Genomic DNA, 19,637 nt, shown 5'->3' with positions numbered 1-19,637 from the left:
GTCTTGCATCCTGAACTGAGGGGGTAAAATCAGGAAAGAAGGACAGCGGTGCGTTACCATAGGTTACTGTGCCCAGCTCTCTTGCGCGACGAAGAACTGCATCTCTGTCCCTGTAGTTCAGGAAGCGGGCGATGATAGGGCGTGGGGGCAGCCCGAGAGGAGGAGGCGCAGCAAGTGATCTATGTGCCCTTTCCACTATTAGATGTGGGGAGAAGGATTCCTTCCTGAACAGTTCCACCACCAGTTTTTCCATGAAGATCTCAAGTTTTCCAGTGTTTGTTGTTTCCGCAAGGCCCAGGACGCGGATGTTATTGCGCCTGGACCTCGCTTCTAAATACTCATTTTTATCCGCAATCACCTTGAGCAGTTTATCCATTTGCGAGACTTGCCTGGTGGTCGTCGTCGCCCCGTCTTCCAGCGCAGAGATCCTGTCTTCGGTTTCTTTGATGTGGGTGTCATGCTGTTCCAGTCTCGTCACGACACTATCCATACGGGTGTTAATGGTGTCAATCTTGGCATCAATGGTCGATAGGCTCTGCTTCATGCCAAGCAGGAGCGTCTTCCAATCGTCGTCCTGGGGGGTCTGTGCGGCGGGGCTCCCCTCCGCTTCCGGCATCCCCTTGGCAGGTTTTTTGGACTCGAACGGTATCTTGGACTGCCTGGCATCAGTGCGTCCCATGTCTCGTCTCGGAGTCCGGGCAGCCGCCAGTGAAGAGGTCGCCAGTATCCCGGTTAGAGGAGATTTGTATACGGTAGGCGCAAGCAGACACCCCGTGCCAGAATCAGCCCGCTGTTTTACTTTGTCGCCGGGGCTTGGTATAGGTGTGACAAGCGCGCTGTGAAGCCCCTTCACCTTCTGTTTTTGCCTTCCCGTGGAAATCACCTAGCTCAGGGTCAGAAGGCGCGTCTGATTCCACCTCCCCGCGGGGATTATGCGGTCGGTGTTCACTGGACCTCCTTGGAGAGGGGGTCCATCGCTCCCCGGGCAAGGAACCCGTTCAGCTCAGTATAATGGCCTCCTTCTTCCTAGGGACTCGAGGCCTGCTCCCAGTAGGCGGCGTCATGATGGCTTGCGGCGGCTCCGGCTAGGCCAGCAATTTTCGCGCCTCCGCGGCCTTGCAGAGTGGTACCAGGCCCGGGGCGCGCTGGCCGTAGGTGCAAGGCCTCACACTGTCCAGGCGGTCAAGCGCGTGCAGGGGGACGCGGGGCTTAGTCTGGTAGGCAATTCTCCTCTACAGTCCCGGTCAAGCCGGTGCATGCCCCGCAGGTTTGGCAGGGGGTGACGCGATGGTCTAGCAGGGTGCAGATATGGATCTCCCCAGGCCGGGCCGCCCACCGGGAGTAATCGCAGCAAGGAGCGCGGCCGCTCTCACCCTCTCACCGTCGGTATGCTCCGCCTCACCTCCAGTCCGGTTCGCCTTCCGGGAGGAAAGCCTGCACGAAGTATGTCCGCTTACACCCCCTCGCCGTCTGAACGCTCCGCAGTGCCGCAATACACCTCCCAGGCGCCAGCAATGGACAGTGCCGCCCCCGGCCGCAAGGAAAGCCGTTGGGTGTGCTCTCCGCCAATGTCACACACCGGGATCACCGCCGCAGTGGTTCTCAAGGGCGGTCACCGGGGGGGGGGGAAGGAGAGGGGGGACCAGGGCCCAGCCTTCAGGCCACTGTCCACCGGCGCTGTCGGAGAGGCCGCAGATCCCCGGTCTGTCCTAGTCTGCAGGCCCGGTTGGCAGCATCCCTCGCTCCGACACCTCCTCCCGCTCTCGAATCGACGGCGTCTCCCAAGGCAATCCGCAGCGCAAATCGAGCGGTCTTTACACCGTTGCGTGCAGGACACCACAACGGAGCCAGTGGGGAGGGTTTCGGTCCAGTATTACCGATCAGGATTATGTAGGATATTGATTAGTGCCAGGTCTGGCGGGAGCCTCACTCCAGTGCGGCCATCTTGGTTTGGCGCCACCTAGCGCCTCCGGCAATCAGGACCTTGTTGCATACATAACATCCTTTCAGCGATTAGTGGTGGAGGCTAATTGGCCTGAAGAGAAGCGCAGTACTCTTTTCTACATGGGTCTGAGGGATGATTTAAAGGACGCCCTGTCCCAGATTGTAGATTTGCCAGAGTCTTGTACGGATCTTATTAATTTGGTGGTTAAAATAGAACACCATTTACAAGAGAGGAAGAGAGAGAAAGGAAGGTTTGAGCCTAGGTATGCCCCTACCAAAGAGCGAAGGGTAGAACCTGATAAGCTTCCTGATGAGAGTGAGCCTATGCAGATAGGCATAGTGAGGGGACCATTAACTCCAGAAGAGAGACAACAAAGAAGAACCAACAGACTTTCCCTATACTGTGGTAAAGGTCGTGCCCGATTAAGCCAACACAGACAAAGAGTTCGGAAAACTAGGAAGCCTGGGGTCCTGTGAAACAAGAATCTCGGGCAGTTCTGGACTGACAGTCTCCTCATCTGGTTATGAAATAGTTCCCACAAATCACCTGTATGTCTCGGCTTATTTATTACATGACCAACAAGGTCTTCACGATTTCGATTATGATCGATTCCAGAGCTTCTGGAAATGTCATGGATTCCGAATGGGCCCATGAAAACATGATACCTTGTATAAAGAAAGAACAAATAAGTAACGTCACCACAATAGATGGTAGTCCGCTTGTTTCAGGACCTGTAACCCATAAGACAATTCTGCTTCACATGATGATAGAACCAGATCATCAAGAAGAGATTGAGTTTGACTTGATATGTTCTCCACAGTTTCCGGAACTGTCTCAGTAACATCTGCTCCTGGATGGCCACTAACCACCTTGTTCTGAACACCGACAAAACCGAGGTCTTATTTTTTAATCAAAAAACTACACTTTCCAGCTCCTTGTGGTGGCCTCCTGTCTTGAATCCCCCCCCTACCCCGGCCCAGACAGTTCGCAACCTTGGTTTTCAGTTCGACACAGCCTTATCCTGCAAAACCCAGATCAATAAAGTCTCATCTGCCTGCTTTGGCAAACTACGTATGATTAGGAAAATTTTTCCTTACTTGCCAATGGATTGTCGTAAAACCGTTGTTCACGCTCTGATCACGTCGCATTTAGACTATGCTAATAGTCTCTATGTCGGCGCTCCCCAGTACCTTTTGGATCGTTTACAAATGGTTCAAAACGCTGCAGCAAGGCTGATTGGAAATATTCCTTCTCGCCACTCAATATCTTCATACCGGAAAAAGCTTCACTGGCTTCCTATCTCCCACCGCATTCAGTTCAAGGTTCTTATTTTTGCCTTTCGTGCTCTCAACAATTCTGGTCCAGTCTACTTGCAAAAGAGACTCAAACTCTCTCAATCTATCAGAACGTTGAGATCCAATAGCCTCCGTCTCCTGGTAGTTCCTCGATTTCGCCGTTCCAGGAGCGGAGGCAGAGCCTTTGGTGTAATCACGGCCAAACTCTGGAACAGTCTTCCTCTTGACCTGCGGTTTTCTGAGACCGAGCCGCTGTTCCGACGCAAACTTAAAACCTGGTTGTTTACCTCCCTCTAATTTACTCACTCTTTTAGCTTGTTAATCTACTAGCGCCGGGACACCCCCGCCATGGGGGTAGCTGTGCGCTTTATAAGCTTCTTAAATAAATAAATAAATAACTGGGCATACCATGGTTGAAGACCCATAACCCCATTTTAGATTGGGAAACATCCACATTGAAATTCCGGCCCATTTCTTGTCGTAATTCCCAAGTGGCGGTGGCCAAGGAAGAGACTGACAAGGATAAGATTGATAATGATATCCCAGAATTGCCCTCCTGTTATCATGATTTACAGTCGGTATTCGATGCTAAGGAGGCTGATATTCTTCCTCCGCATAGAGTATACGACTGCCGGATCGATCTGCAGACAGGGGCAAAAATCCCATGTAGCAGGGTCTATGCCCTAACAGAGAAGGAAAACCTGTACTTGAGGGAATACTTGGACACCATGCTAGAGAAGGGCTTTATCCGTCGACCACGCTGTCCTGCTTCTTCTTCCTTATTTTTCATCCCTAAGAGGGAAGGAGGCCTTCGATGTTGCATCAATGACAGGAGATTGAACAATATTACAATAAAGAACCGTTATCCTTTGCCTCTCATCGCCTCCCTCCTTGACAGAGTGCGCAATGCCCAATACTTCACCAAGCTAGACTTGCGTGGGGCCTACCATCTGGTGCGTGTCAAGGAGGGAGACGAGTGGAGACGGCCTTCTGTACGAAATACGGTCTTTTTGAGTATCTTGTGATGCCCTTTGGGCTTTGTAATGCCCCTGCAGCATTTCAGTTTTTTATAAATGAGGTGCTTAAGGACATGCTTGATGTTTATGTAATGGCTTACATCGACGATTTGTTGATCTTTTCTCCTTCCATGTCCGAACATATACGACATGTGCGGGGTGTGTTGGAGCGTCTCTGTGACAATCTTCTGTATTGTAAGTTGGAGAAGTGCACTTTTCATACGCAAGAAGTTGCCTTCTTGGGTTTTGTTGTTTCACCTTGGGGCCTTGTAATGGATCCCGCCAAGGTTGAGGCCGTTCTCTCCTGGCCTGCGCCTCGTACCATCAAGGAAATCAAAAGCTTTTTGGGTTTCGCCAATTTTTACAGGCGCTTTATTAGGGGTTTCTCAGAATTGGCGACTCCCATAACAACCTTGTTGAAAAAGGGTGTACCTTTTCTGTGGTCGGGGGAAGCGGAGCACTCCTTTCGTAAGCTCAAGGAGGCCTTCACGCAGGCTCCAGTGTTACGACATCTGGATCCCGCCTTCCCGTTTGTGGTGGGGGTGGACGCCTCTCAGGTGGCAGAGGGAGGTGTTCTATCTCAGGCAGATTCTGTTACTGGAGAATACCACCCAGTAGCTTACTTTTCTCACAAATTCTCCCCGGCTGAATACAATTATGCAGTGGGGGACAAGGAGCTCTTAGCAATAAAGAAGGCATTTGAGGAGTGGAGGCAGTATTTATTGGGCGCTCGCCATCCAGCTACAGTATATACTGACCACCGCAACCTTCAATACATGAAGTCAGCTAAGGCCTTGTCCAAGAGACAATTACGTTGGTCACAGTTCTTTAGTGAGTACAACTTTACCATCCAGTACCGGTCAGGGAGACGAAACGGTAAGGTGGACGCTTTGTCCCGCTTGGGTTTTGAACAATAAGAGGAGTCAGTTGATCCACCCCACATTATTCCCAGGGATAATATCATAGGTGGGTTGTTTTCCGAAGAGGGTTTCATGGAACAGGTTAGAAGAAGCCAATCCTCAGTGAACATGCATGAACTAGTGGGCACTCAGGTTACAACAGACAAGGAGGGTTACGTTTGCACTCAAGGAGGAGTGGTGTTGCCTACCCGAGAATTGCAAGAGCAGGTCTTAGAATGGTATCATGCACACCCGATACCAGCACATCCAGGAATCAAGAAGACAACTAAAGCTGTGCGTGAACGTTTTTGGAGGCCTACCATGCTTAAGGACATAGAATCTTTTGTGAAGACCTGTCATGTGTGTGCACAAAGCAAGGTATCACATCAAAATCCGGTAGGCCTACTCCTGCCCTTAGCCTCCCCACCAGGCCCCTGGCATACGGTGTCACTTGACTTTATTGTGGAGTTGCCACTCACCAAAAAGAAAAACAACACATTACTAGTCGTGGTGGATCTATTCACAAAGACTGCGCACTTTGTCCCCTTGCATGGCTTACCCACTGCAGTTGAGCTGGCTTCAGTGTTTTTACACCAGGTGGTTCGCTTACATGGTTTCCCTTCTGTTTTAGTTTCAGATAGAGGGGCCCAATTTGTTTCCCGTTTTTGGAAGTGTTTATGCTCATTACTCCAGATAGACGTTAGGTTGTCCTCTAGCCATCACCCTCAGTCAGATGGGCAGACGGAGAGGGTTAATCAGTGCTTCGAGCAGTACATTAGGAATCAAGCCCTACCATCCCTCACAGACTGGGACGATCTGGTATGGGTGGCTGAGATTTGATTTAACAACAGTCAGCATTCTTCCATTAACACCACGCCCTTCTTTTGCTCTTATGGTTTTCACCCGAAGATACTGCCGTCGGTGGTTTCTCCTGACAGCCCAACCCCTGCGGCAGCTGACCTGGTTGAGAAACTTCAGGGGGTACATAAGAGGACCTTAGAGAACTTAGAACAGGCTAAGGTTAGATACAAGGAAGGGGCAGATCTGCACAGGAGATTGGAACCTATCTATACCCCAGGGGATAGGGTGTGGCTATCCACTAAACACATGTCGCTCAGTGGTCCTCGCAAGTTCAACCCCAAATGTATAGGTCCCTACAAGGTCCTAAAGGGGATTAATCCGGTGGCCATGAAGCTGGAGCTACCTGCTTCTTTTAGAATCCACCCAGTGTTTCACGTCTCATTGTTAAAACCGGTTGAACCAGGTACCAGACTGCCAAGGAGGCCTGCTCCCATAACCATCCAAGATGACAATGAATACGAAGTCGAGACTATATTGGACTCTCGTAGAGTAGGGAGGAGTCTCCAATACTTCATCCATTGGAAGGGCTACGGAGTCGAGGAACGCACCTGGGAACCAGCTCGTAACGTACACGCCCCTCGTTTGATTCGTCTTTTTCATCAGAGACACCCAGACAAGCCCAAACCTCGGGGGGGGGATGTTGTGGGGGGAGTGTACTGTCATGCCTCGAGACTCCGTAGGCTTTGGTCTCGTTTCCCGCAGTATTTAAGGCTCATCGCTATGTCTGAACGCCGCTTTGTGTTCTAGCGTGTTGCCTTTCTACGGATTTCCTGCTTCTGTCCCGTCGGAGTGCCTGTCTTCCGGTTCTCCTCCCGTCTGCACTTCCGCTTTCGGACGTGTTCACGGGTCTGCTAGGCTCGGCGTCTGCCGATCCTTCTCTGCTCGGCTTCTTGCCGTTTCCCTGCCCAAATTCAGTTTCGGGCTCATTTCCTTTGGATATTGCAATTGGACACGTTTAGAGTTAAGATGTGTTCCCGCGTTTGTTTTCTTTTCCATCTCCCCATCTTCCCATTCCTTGTGCTCCACCCGACAGCCGGATTTAGTCCCGCTGTCTGGCCGGCCACTGCCTTCCTCCCCTTATCGTGGTCTGTTCAACGGCCGGAGCTGACTCCCGTCGGTTGAGCAGACACATCCTGCCTTGCCTTACGCTTTGCGAAGGATACTTATTATTTATTGGGGTGCTTGTGTGGACCTTACTGGAGGACCTGATGAAGTGTTTATTGTGGCTCATCACAACCAGAATCATGGTAACAGCGCGTGGCGCTGCTCATCTTTATTTATATCGTGTATTTAATATACCATTAAGATATTTACCTCTCTCCCTGCAGATTCCATTGTTGTACTTACACTACTGTTCAGAAGATTATTGCTTGTATATACCAGCCTACTCAAGGAACTAGCGTGGGTGAGCTAAGTACTGTACCTATATATATACTGACAACATTAGGACCAGGAAGTGTATTGCTTATATTGTTTGTTTCCCGATATACAGATCTAAGGTTCAAGTTTCCACTCCTCATTCAGCAAGGGATAAGATCCATAAAGAGACTAGGTATGCACATAACACTTTAGCATTTACATATAGTGTGTATGCAAGAGAATAGAGGTTTAACGTCTTCCTTCCTTTGCAGTCCATCATTTTGCCATCTGTCCACGAAGAAGTTCCACAGCCAAGATTTTACCCCGCCTTTCCTTGTTTTGTTTCCCTTCTTTCCCCTGGCGTGCCATTCTATGCTCTAGTTTCTGATAGAGTTGAAAGGCCGTAGGGGAAGGTTGAGGACTTTTCTGCGGTTTCCTGACGCTCCTGTGGAACGGGCCTGGTGAACCATTACAGGCACCTGCGCCCAGCGAAGCAGCCACCAATCACAGACAGCCGCTAGAAGTCCCTGGCTTAGCACAATGGCAGACGTCCAAAACGCCCGAATCCAGAAACAAGATGTCAGTCTCCGACATAGTAAATGCTTCATAGCCACCGTGGTGACGCTGTTTGTCTCCCTCATCCTGTCTATCCTTGGTTGGCTGTTACTAATCTACCATCCTGTTACCTCGCCAACTTCTACCCCAACTCCTGCAGAACACCAGTATTACACGCTACCAGCCCACAAATTACCCCGCCGTGCAGAATTCTTCAACAACACCTTCATCCAAATGTTGCATCATCATCAGCTGATCATGAACACTTCCAACTGCTGGGTTTGTGGACTGATGCCGCATTCCATGATACACCCTGTTCCATTCTTTCCTTACCCGTTCTCCATTCCTGGGTCTTGTCTTGCGTGGTGGATGCTGATGCAGGAGGCCTACACTTTCAATAGTACTGCCAATTCTATCCTTGGGACATTTCAGGATGACTTCCGGGGGAACAGATCTGGCAATGCCAATGCTCATTTTTGCCCGACCAGCTCGTCCACATTGCTACTACCACCAGATGAACTCAGTGAAATGTTAGTATTCAACTCAACCACTCGACAAACATTTTCCATATTCCGCACAAGAAGGATACTGCCTGATGAACGAGACACTGTGAATGTCATAAATGTGCAAGGCCGTGTCTGCATCCATGGCCTAGGGACTAAGAAAGTTGGTACCAGTACGTGTGATATCACAAAAGCTTTGAACTCTACATCTCCTCCGAAGCTGGTGGCATCTCCCAACACCTATTTCATCTGTGGCACTGTCGCCTACACTTGGCTCCGCCGTAACTGGTCTGGTACCTGCTATCTGGCCTTCCTCCTTCCACCAACATACTCTACCCATGGAGGTTACCACCAGTCAATGAAGGGAGCCCTGCGCCGCTCACGTAGGGGCGTCATATCAGCCGCGGATACAGCGGGCCAGGAAGCAGGGGACTTCTTTAAAGGTTTCCTTCCATTCTGTGGCCCCATGGCAAACAGTCGGGTTGTACGAGGACTGACCAGGGTCCTTAAGGCCACCATCACAGTAACAGTGGGTGCCCTCTCCAATATCACTGCAGAGCTACAGGCGGACCGCCTTATAACGCTCCAAAACCGCATGGTCCTTGACGTCATCCTTGCTGATTGTGGTGGTGTATGTAAATTGATCGGCTCCAGCTGCTGCGTGTACATCCCAGCCAACGCATCTACAGTGTACGATGCCATCCGACATCTGCATCGCCTTTCTTCCGAAATTCATTTGGATGAAGGTAGCTGGTCCCTCAACGGCTGGATCTGGGGCCTCCTTTCCCAGTGGGGTTGGAGGGTCCTCATCTTCCTTGCCTTGGGAGTAGCTGTCCTGTCTCCTGCTGTTTGTGCTTTCAGTGCCTGCCAGTGCTCTGTCCAATGTGTGTCCAGACCATCAAGCCTTCACCCTCTAACATTCACAACACCAATATGATGATGATGATGATGATGCTCCAACAAGAAACAGATGGTCTTATGAACATTGACATTTCTTAAAAGTATTTGCCACTCAATGGCAAAAGGAGGGTCTGAGGAAAAGTGTTTTTCTGATTAGCATCATCTGTACCGGGACTCTATTGTTTTTTTATTGCCATCTCGTGTCAAACACTTCCACACAACCCACCTGGTCATTTCTGCTGATGCCTGAGGAAAATCAAAAATGACACGACAAAAACCATTTTGCAGCCTGCATTTCTGCCCAGGAACTGTCGCACACCCAACCCCCTGTTCTTTGCAGTTTAACAGAAAGCCATGAGACACCCACGCCCTGTGTAAACAAGCTTGTTTTCCATCTCCTGCTCCCAGCCTGGTAAACATCCATGACACCGTGATCAGGTTATCTAGACAATGGTCTTACTGTTGGGCCCTGATCAGGGTGATTAAACAATGACTTGAAGGACAGGGCTTTGATCAAGGCAATTGAACAAAGACCTGAAAAACTGAGCCTTGATCAAAGCAGAGTGAACAATGATCTGTGTACCAAGCCTTGACCAGGTCACTAACTACAAACATCGTCTGGATCTGGTTATCAACTGTAAACACTGCCATGATTAAACAATGGTCTGACAGCCAAAAGACTGGGATGAAAAATGTATAAAAGGCTTGTAAGCTACAGAGTGAAGTAGCAGCCTCCTGGGTTTTGTCTCTGACTAGCTTGGGACTCTGTTCCATAGCCCGGGCTATTGAAATAAATCTGGGTTACTCCTGCAGACGAAGTCTCCTGTGTCTCCTTTTACTAAGTATGGAAGGTATGGAAGATTTGGGCGGTTCCCCCTGCCGAGACCCAGTAAGTGGGTTATCCCGGTTCTTCACAGGTCTTCTACATCCTGCTGTGGTACTTTGCTGCCCGGATAGCCCACTATCTTGTGTAATGGCCAAGCCCACAAAGCACAGGATGAAACCTTGACTAGTCGAAATGGTCGCTTTTTATCCTCCTCCGTGCCTTCCTGCTCCTTCACATACAGTTACAGCACAGCCAAACATAATTTCTGAGGTTAACAGGGTGGGTGACCTTGCCTTTGATTCCTATGGTGTGAGAAGTTTGATTGAGGGATCCACAGATAAGGTTAGGGGTCTTTTGCGGGTGGAGTTATCTCCAGTCTTTAAATGGCTGAAGGCTATGGAGTGCATATTACTGGACTTCAAACAGTCTCACAAATTAACTGTTCGGGCCCTAGTGCGTCATGTGCTGCTATACCAAGCAAGGAGGGGAGGCCAAAGACTAAGCCAAAATAACCCACCTAGGCATTCCACCTGCCCAATGCGTACCTGAAAGTCAAACCCTATTCCTGACTCCCCATGCTTGGGTTCCAAAGCTCAGGTCTTTAGGCAAAATAGCCATGGTAGTAACATTAATTTTAAAAACAATGCTCAAGCGGAGGCTCCTACTGCTAAAAAACTATGTTCTGCAGATCAGTGAGGATACTGTTTTGTACAAATGGCAACACAACCAGTGATAGATGTCCTGCCAGCCTCCTGCTCTTACGTGATAATTCTATCTGGAGGTCCCCTTCCGAAGAAAGACCATAAGAGACTACGGACAAACTGTTTAGTAAGACTTTGAATTGGCTGGGATTCTATAGATATTTTCCATCTTCTATGGCTAATAATATCTTGCTTATAAGGAGAGTGGGTTGGATTGGAGCAGGGCCTGTGGACCAGCAAGTGATTGCATTACTGTTAATTTTAATTTACCCTTTTTGGTACAGAGTCTATTGTTTGGGCACGTGAGCAACCAGTTTGATCACTGCAATATTGTATTGTAGCCAGTGGGTTATTTTTGTAAACCAGACCATTGTGCTGCTCCGTATAGTAACTGGGTGCAGTTAGGGAGGCCTTTGTCAACAGCCCCAAATATAGGCATTGTTACCACATAAGGAAACCCGACTCATAATCGTTTTGACGCACTAGCGGATATTGATTGACTTGACAAGGGGTAGTCTGGATCTCCTTTGGGAGTTGTCTGTGAGAGTGAGCCGAAGGAGGTTCATAGAAATGGGATGCCAAGGGAATGAGGTCTTACTGGGGACCTATAATACCCCTGGCATATTGTGTTGGAATGTGCCTGGGGTAAGAATGGTTTTAGCTGATCATCATTGGATTAGTCTGCTCAAATCATACGGGATTATTTGCCTCCAGGAGACTTGGGGCGTTTTGGGGTGCTCATTCTTAGATGGGTATGCAACATTTAATGTTAAGGCCACTCCCTCGTTACATGGTAGAGCAAAGGGGGGGGGGCTTTTGTGAGCCTATGTTTAGGCTGTGATATGGAGATAGTGTCCTATGTTTCACAAAATATCTTAGGTGTTCTTTTATCTTTTCACCATAAAGCAAAGGGGCTGGTAAATTTTTTTTTATAATTTACCCTCGTCGGGCAAGTCTTTAGAAATAGAGTTGAAAAGGATTATGGAAGATTCCCTAACGATCTTTCTCCCCATAAATGTTGTTATTAGGGGGTTTTCAACACTTGTCCTTGTTAATTTTGTGGACCCTTTATGTGGAAGTATGACCCCCTCTTAGATCTAGAGCAGGTACAGTTTACTCACTCCTATCAGGATTATGTTTTACATTTCATTTTGTCAGAATTCAATCTTATTAACCTTTTAACTAAGGACGAGTATAACTCTCCCGACTTAGTTCCAACCCTTAAATTAAGGGAAGGGCCTTAGCTCTACTTCTGATTTTATTTTTGTGTTCTGTTAGTATGTTGCCGCTCCTTATTAAGTTTAAAATAGAATGGAATATAGACAGTGATCATAATCCGCTTTCAGCAGAGTTCAGATGGTTTGATCAAGGAGACAAGAACTCTATTGCATACAAAGAAACCCTTCTAAACAAGGGGCAGGGGTGCAAAATAGGCTGGGGCAAGATTATCCAGGAGAACGTCCTGAGGAATCTGATACAATCATATAAGTCCAATTTAGAAACCTGCCTTCGATCAGGAACTCCTGATCAAGTTATTTTAGACTCATTCTCCATCTATAAAGATGTACAGACTTCGTTCACGAGGAAGGGGAGACAGGTAATAAGTCTGAGACAAAAATGTTCTGATAAAAGTTGCACCAAGGCCCACAGAGATCTGATGATAGTCCTCCACAAGAAACTGAGACCAAAAGAGGCAGTAAAGCAGGCAAGAAGGCAGTGCAATCTAGCTTGCAAGAATTAGAAGAACGTTCTTAAAAGGGAAGCCTGAGAACAGCTAACAACTGCTTGTAAGTCTAGAGATAGCTCAGCCTTCTGGAGAGTGGTGAACCAGACCCTTTTTAGCGAGGTAGCTGCTCCAGATATGGTCCAAACCATTCCAACTCAAGACTGAGCCACGCACTTTGAGCAATCTATTTGGTTGATTTGTATTCCCCTCCTACCACACCTTTTGCTAGAGGGAGCAAGATACATTTTGCTGTGGCTAAAGTGCTAGAAGCTATAGCTGCAGTTCCATCAAGCAAAGCTACTGGCCCGAACGTCATGCCCAGGGAACTTTTTTAACTGTGTGTTGATCTTAGGGCTCCTGTAGTTACCCAATATTTAAATGCAGCAGTGCAAGGGCTTATTCCCCCACCTTGGAAAAAATCTGTCATTGTCCTGATCTTTAAAAAAGGGAACCGTGCAGACCCAGACTGTTGTCGGCCTATTCCTCTAATAGATGCCGAAGTGAACGTATTTGGCAGGGCGCTGCTGAACCGATTAATTGGTTGGGCAGATAATTGAAAGATGATATCAGACTTTAGATCTGGACATGGAACGAATGATCAACCCTTCATGGACCTCAGTAGAGCCTTTGAAACAGTGGATAGATCAAAGTTTTGGGCTGTACTGGGTGACCCGGGGGTTGACAGGGCCCTTGTAAATTTTCTGCATGGTTTGCATGCAGGGCTTGAAGCTTCTTTAAGATTTGGTCCCAACTGGGAATGTACAACGCACTTTCAGTTGGCAGAGGAGTCCGCCGGGGATGTATATTAGCTCCCAAGCTTTTTATTTTATATATTAATCAGTTAGAGACGTTTTTGGGGGATCATTGTAAGAATGTCCCGGAGGTTAGGAATTGACAGGTTCCAGCATCACTTCAGATGGACGATACTGTACTTCTTGCGCGTACAGCGTATGGACATCAGCTCTTATTAGACCACTTTTATGATTTTATGGAGAATTTAGGTCTGAAAATTAATCATACCCAATCTTACACCATTGTGCTATGGCTAAAAAATGACAAGAAAAACCCCAGACAATTAAAGCACATTGTATCAAAATACTGAAAAATTTTTCTATCTTGGCATTTGGTTAGACTGTAAATTGAATTGGGACCCATTGACGAGTGCCAACAAACAGTCTTTCAGTAGGGTTGCCCATAGCATAGAAGCTTTTTCTAGACGCCTTGGTTATATTCATATTAAAGCTATATTGGAACTTTATAAAGCGAAAGTGCGCCAACAGTGTTGGTTGGTAATGAGATTTGGGGTTATAAGCCTTGTCATTCTATTCAAGTCACAGAGAATACATTCTTCAGGGGAGTTCCGCGGATGCCCCGGTGTGAACCTGCAGAGATTGTGCATGAAGAATTGGGAGCAGGGTTTATCTCTGATTATAATCAAATCCGTCCCATTTTACTGTGGCTTTCTGTTTGGCTTAAAATTTAATAGGAACATTTTGAGAGATTGCCTAGGTCGGTACCACTGCCTTTGTATACCTTGGCTGCATTATGTCAACGGTATTTTGGGTGATCTTGGCAGGCCAGAATTATTTACTGTTCCTGGGCTTATTTCCAAATCAAATGTTACTTGGGTGAAGGAGGTATTTTGTGTAAATATTCAAGAAAAAAAGGTTGTACGTTCTTTGGGTAAACGTTTGTGCACCCATTATGCTATGGTGAAGTCTGAGCGCAAAACGGAATTGTATGTAATGCTTGACGTGCCTGCTTTGCACAGATTCTTTTGACTTTGTTTTCGATATAATTTGTTCCCACAACTTATAGCGGTATAAACCTTCGAATCCCCCATCTTGCACTTGTGAAATGGCAGCTGCACTGGATACTTTGGATATTATTTTTATTTGTCCAAAATGGGCCAAATTGCTCAACAAGTACATACGTCCCCTTCTTTTGACAATGAGTTTTATGTAAGCGGGACCTTCTCTATTGTATGTCCAATTTTTAGATAGGTTTAACATCTGTTTTTATTTATCGTGGTTTTAGGCAAGGGTGTTTTTTTCATGAAGTGTGATCTGTCTGTAAATGATTTTAAAAGCTTTAATTGAATTGTTTATTGTTATTGTACTTTTATGATTTACAGTGATAAATCAAATAAAGTTACTTTGACTAACTTACTGACTAACCTTCTCATAATTTGTTGGGGATAGTAGCTCGGCTACCACCTCTACTCTCCGTTCCTCCTCCCACCAGGAAACAGAGCAGGAAGCGCTGGGGGATGCTAAGCCATTTATAGTACCCCGCTGAGCGTGGATGGGGTTATAGTTGTCATTCTCTGTTCTGTTTCCTGTTCTTTGCCAATGGTACATTCCTCATGAAATAATGACTGGAACGGGGATGAGGGTCATATAGGTACTGACTGGATGGATGCACTTACAGACCTGCCAACTTGAAAATAAAGGGGCGTGGCCTTGGAGAGTGAGGGACTTTAAGCTGAACTTTGAGGCCTGTTTGCCCCATTGACCCCTCGGATAAAAACCAAAACAAAAGGGTTGCTGGCCTGGGCCTGCAGGGAATGTCCTGGGGTGTTTCAGTGGGAGAGGTGTGGCGCCGCGGCCAGGGCGACTGACGCTGGAATCTGGGGACCACGGTTCGATCCCCGGCTCCGGCGGCAGGTTAGCCCAGCACCATGTGACTCTGGGCAATAGCTCGCTTAATCTTCCCGACGGCCCCCAGCGCCTAGAGACCCTTACGGGTGATTGTGCGCTTTACAAATGTGGACTTTACTTTACTTTTTTCACATCTCTTGATGGACATCAGCTGTTTACAGCCTCCGTGCGACCGTGCGAAGAGAGCCGAAATCGTGTGACACACAGTCACGCCGTGTGAGCTGACAGGTCTGCATTTATAGTCAAATATCGAGAAGTTTAGGCTGTGCTCGAAACCACTAGTAACCTCATGATTATGACAATGTGAGAGATTAAACGGGTAAATAACGCAAACATCAAAAAGGAGATTCTGCAAATGTCTTCTGATGGTCACCCTAAAAGTTTGTCTCACACTAATATCTAGAAAAGCAAGTGCTCAGAGTTAAACCAAATTCCCTCTTGCTAAAGTAAGGGGTGTTCAGTCGGGACTTCACTTGATACCATCAAGATCAACACTGCTAAGCCTGAGGAGTAAACAAGTCTGTTTGAGTATTTTTGGGGTGAACGACGAGTGTGATTATTGTGTAATAAAAGCATTGTTCTGCCTTACTTTTAAACAAATCCATGAACGGCTATTCTTCCATTGGCCTTTGTGCAGATACATGTCTTCCTCTCAAGAGGTTCTGTATAGTTTTCCAGTAACACGTGCGTTAAGCTGGTCCGGGTTTTTGGGGGGATGGACGCTTTCCCTCACTAAAGTACAAGCCTCGCCCTTAAAAATGCCGTGGTGAGTTTTATTTTGCCCTTGGTAGAGGAAAGGGTGTCACTGCTCTCGGCGCAGGAGGGTTGAGAGGTATGGTAAACAATCGTCAGAGAGATAAAAACAGAAATAACATCACAAAAATGCATTGCATGCGGCCTCCTCTGTGCGAGCAAACCCACACAGCCTGTTTAACTGCAGCTCAAGATATCAATCAAGCCAGGCCTCATTTGATTTGGCAACCTGACTCGAGGGGATTGTTTAACAAACAGAAATAGGCCAGCATAGGCCTCGCTGCTGCACCGAGGCCAGCCTTTGGATCCTATTCCGAGGCCAAACTGTGCTCTCATATATGCTTTCCTAAAAGTCATCGGAAGGTCGTTTGAAAAAAGACTCGACAACAAAAACAAGTATAGGTCTGCAAACCTTCCATGAATAACACTCGCAGAAAGAAAAAATAAGGAACAGCAATGACTCACACAAAAAAAGAACTCCCTGAATCAGTCAATGTATTTCTGAGGCGCTAGAAAACAACCTTTGCCTGGCTACCTCGGGGTGACATGATGCAGGAGATGGCAGCACAGGGGCATCTTTAGAAGCGACAGCAGAGCACCATTCCCATTTCGAGATATCTATATATATATATATATATATAAAGTATTTTTACAGTACGAACCTAGCCAGGCAGAGGAGCCCCATACAAGGTCTAAGGCAAGCTTTAAGTCATCATGTGTTAGATGTAGCTGGGTTATGGATGGTTAATTCATTGTGATGTAGTGTTCTTTGAACAGCTGCGTCTTCAACTCTTTCCTACATTGGATCAGCATAGGAGCCGGCGGGAAGGATATAGGGATGTTATTCCAGATCCTTGGTGCATGGATTACACTTCTTAGTGTGCAGTCTGGTGGTGTCCTGACTCGTAGTGTGCCAAGAACCACTAGAGTTGATGAATTTGTCTGCAAGATAGGCAGGTTGTGATGGCCTTGTAAATGATGCAGCTGGTTTAAAGAAGGTGTGGGCCGGCAAGGGGAGTCAATAAAGTTCCATCAGGATTGAGGTGACGTGATCATATTTCTTCAGACCTTGGAAGAGACTTGCTGCAGCTTATAGGGTGATCTGAAAGGGAGCTAGTGTGGAGTATTGGGGGCAATACAGAAGGGTGTTGCCACCATCCAGATGCAAGAGTACGAGGACTTGAACAACAATTCTGAAGTTGTTTTCTTTAAGAAACAGTATCACTTTTTTTAGAAGAGAGAGCTTGAACCAGACAATGTGTTCCTTGAGGATGAGGTTGGCATCCAGGGTGAATCAAGAGACTTGCTATTTGATGAAAGTTAAGGGTTGAAGCCATCAAGGTTCATATCATTGAGCCACGTCTGTAATCTTTCTTGTGTTGTCTTGTTCTTGGCAAATAACAGGAATTCTGTATTGGCTAGGTTGAGCTTCAGGCTGTTGCTGGGCATCCTAGTCTGGATGATGAGTATGCAATGGTTAAGGCGTTGTATGTCTGAAGCAGGGGAGACTTTCAAGTAGAGTTGTGTATCTTCAGCATATTGGTGAATCTTGATTCTGTTAGCTGTGAGTACAACACTAAGCTGCTCCATGTAAAGTTTGATGAAGACAGGAGACAGTATGGAACCCTGGAGACTCCTCTGGCAATTAAAACATTTTACGACCTGAAGGTGCCTATGTAAACAAACTGGTGTTGGCTGTAAAGGTAGAAGAGAATCAGTAAAGGACATTGCTGATAAATCCCATTTGAGTCTCCAGGGTATGTATGAGGGTGGGATGTTCAACTGTGTGGAAGGTAGAGAGGTCTAGGATTATCAAGAGGCAGTGGGTATCTTCATCTGTGGTTAGGGGAGGGTGTGCGGGGGGCATCGTCTACGATTTGTAAGGTAGTGGTCTCTGTGTTGCAGCATGATCTGAAGCCAGATTGGTAGTCATGCAGGAGTCTTGGAGTTGAACAAAGACTGCTTTCTCCATGATCTTGCCAACATGATAGGTAGGTGAGATGAGTGAAAGGCTTTTAGTTGACAAGGTCACCAGGGTTTAGTCTAGGTTTCTTTAGGAGTGGGAGGATCAAGCCTGTCTTGAGAGCCTATAGGAAGGTGTCTTGAGTGAGTGAGGAATTAACACTGGTGAGTAGAAGATGATACAGCCCTCCAAGGAGAGCTTTGATGAAGGACAAAGGTAAGATATCATCTTCCTAAGATGTGGATTTGAGGGAAATAAGCATGTTGATGAGATCTGCAAGAGGTAGGGCTTTAAAGGCTGACCATTGTGGGATTGTACGGGAAAGGATGAGCATAAGAGAATAAACAGGCTTGTTATCAAAAAGTGCTAGCAGATGCTCTTTATGTTTTCACTGGTAAAGAGGTTGATGACATTTCAGCACTGAGGAATAGGTTGGTTTGGCAGGGATTGATGCAGTGCTTGATTGTCGTGAAAAACATTCTGCTTCTGCTTGTGACTTCATTGATGGTGGTGGTATAGTACTTTGGTTTGGCTAATGTGATGAGCACTCTCCATGTTGCACAGAGGGACTTCAGCCTCATGAGATCATGAAGAGTTTTGCTTTCCTACCATTTTCTTTCCTGTCTGCAGATGGATCATTTATTGTCAGAAAGGTATTTTACTGTAACAGAGTGCTGAAGGCTTTGGGTTTTACTGGTGTGGTTTTATGGGGGAATAGATGTTAACATAGTTTAGTGTAGTGTGAATAAGAACCAAATGGAAGCAAAACGGCTACAGTTTTTAACTTTTAAGTGCCACAAGGGACTGTTTTACCTAAAGTGCTACTGAGTACAACTGTGTGCCCCACTTTCTGCCACCCTGCCTCCCAGTGGGGCACTTTGGTATTACAGAACGAGACACAGGCCAGTAATACAGATAGTGCCAGTGAACATATATATTATCCTTCCTCCTTATAACTCCACCAGACATCACACCGCTCCCACCATGACTCCTGCAGCATCTCAATCTGGATGAAAACACTGCCATAATCCACATATCCCACCACTCCCTTTTCCCCTTCCTGCCCTGAAATATAAAAAAAAGAAACCACCCAGACCTCCACCCCAATAACAATGGCAGTATAAATGAGGCTTACGTTCTATAGGCCACCAGATTTAATTGCTCTATTTATACCTTTGCCATAATTTCAGAGGATGTTCTCCAAGTTAAAAGTACAAATGAAGAGTACAAAAGCATTAAGGTTCAAAATTAGATCTGATCCTATACTGTGTGCTCATGACGGCGTGGTTCCGTCATGCGGCTGCCGCTCCGCCCACGCGGCATCAATTCCCCACATGTGCGGGCGAATTAATGAGCGGGCGGGGCCGTGAGGGAACAACGCCATCATGAGCACACGTCGCCCGTGACTCATGACGGCGTGGTTCCGTCACGAGCACTGCATCGCTCACCCCCTAGCCCCCCACGCCGAAATTCACGCCGCGGGGAAGGGGTTAAAGAGCTGATGCAAAGCAATAGGCACACTGTTGTTAAAAACATGTTCTTTGGGCCCGTTAGGTCCTCTGCACCCTTGTCCAATTTGTAACTTGCCATTTCTAGACAAAATGATTAATGCCTATGTCATGACCCAACTACAGCAAGATCTAGAATCTAGTTTCCGTCTCTCTCACTTTCAGTT

This window comes from Lissotriton helveticus, chromosome 5_1 (genome assembly GCF_964261635.1).
Source record: "Lissotriton helveticus chromosome 5_1, aLisHel1.1, whole genome shotgun sequence".
NCBI lineage: Eukaryota > Metazoa > Chordata > Amphibia > Caudata > Salamandridae > Lissotriton > Lissotriton helveticus.
Note: the sequence above shows the minus strand (reverse complement) of the source record.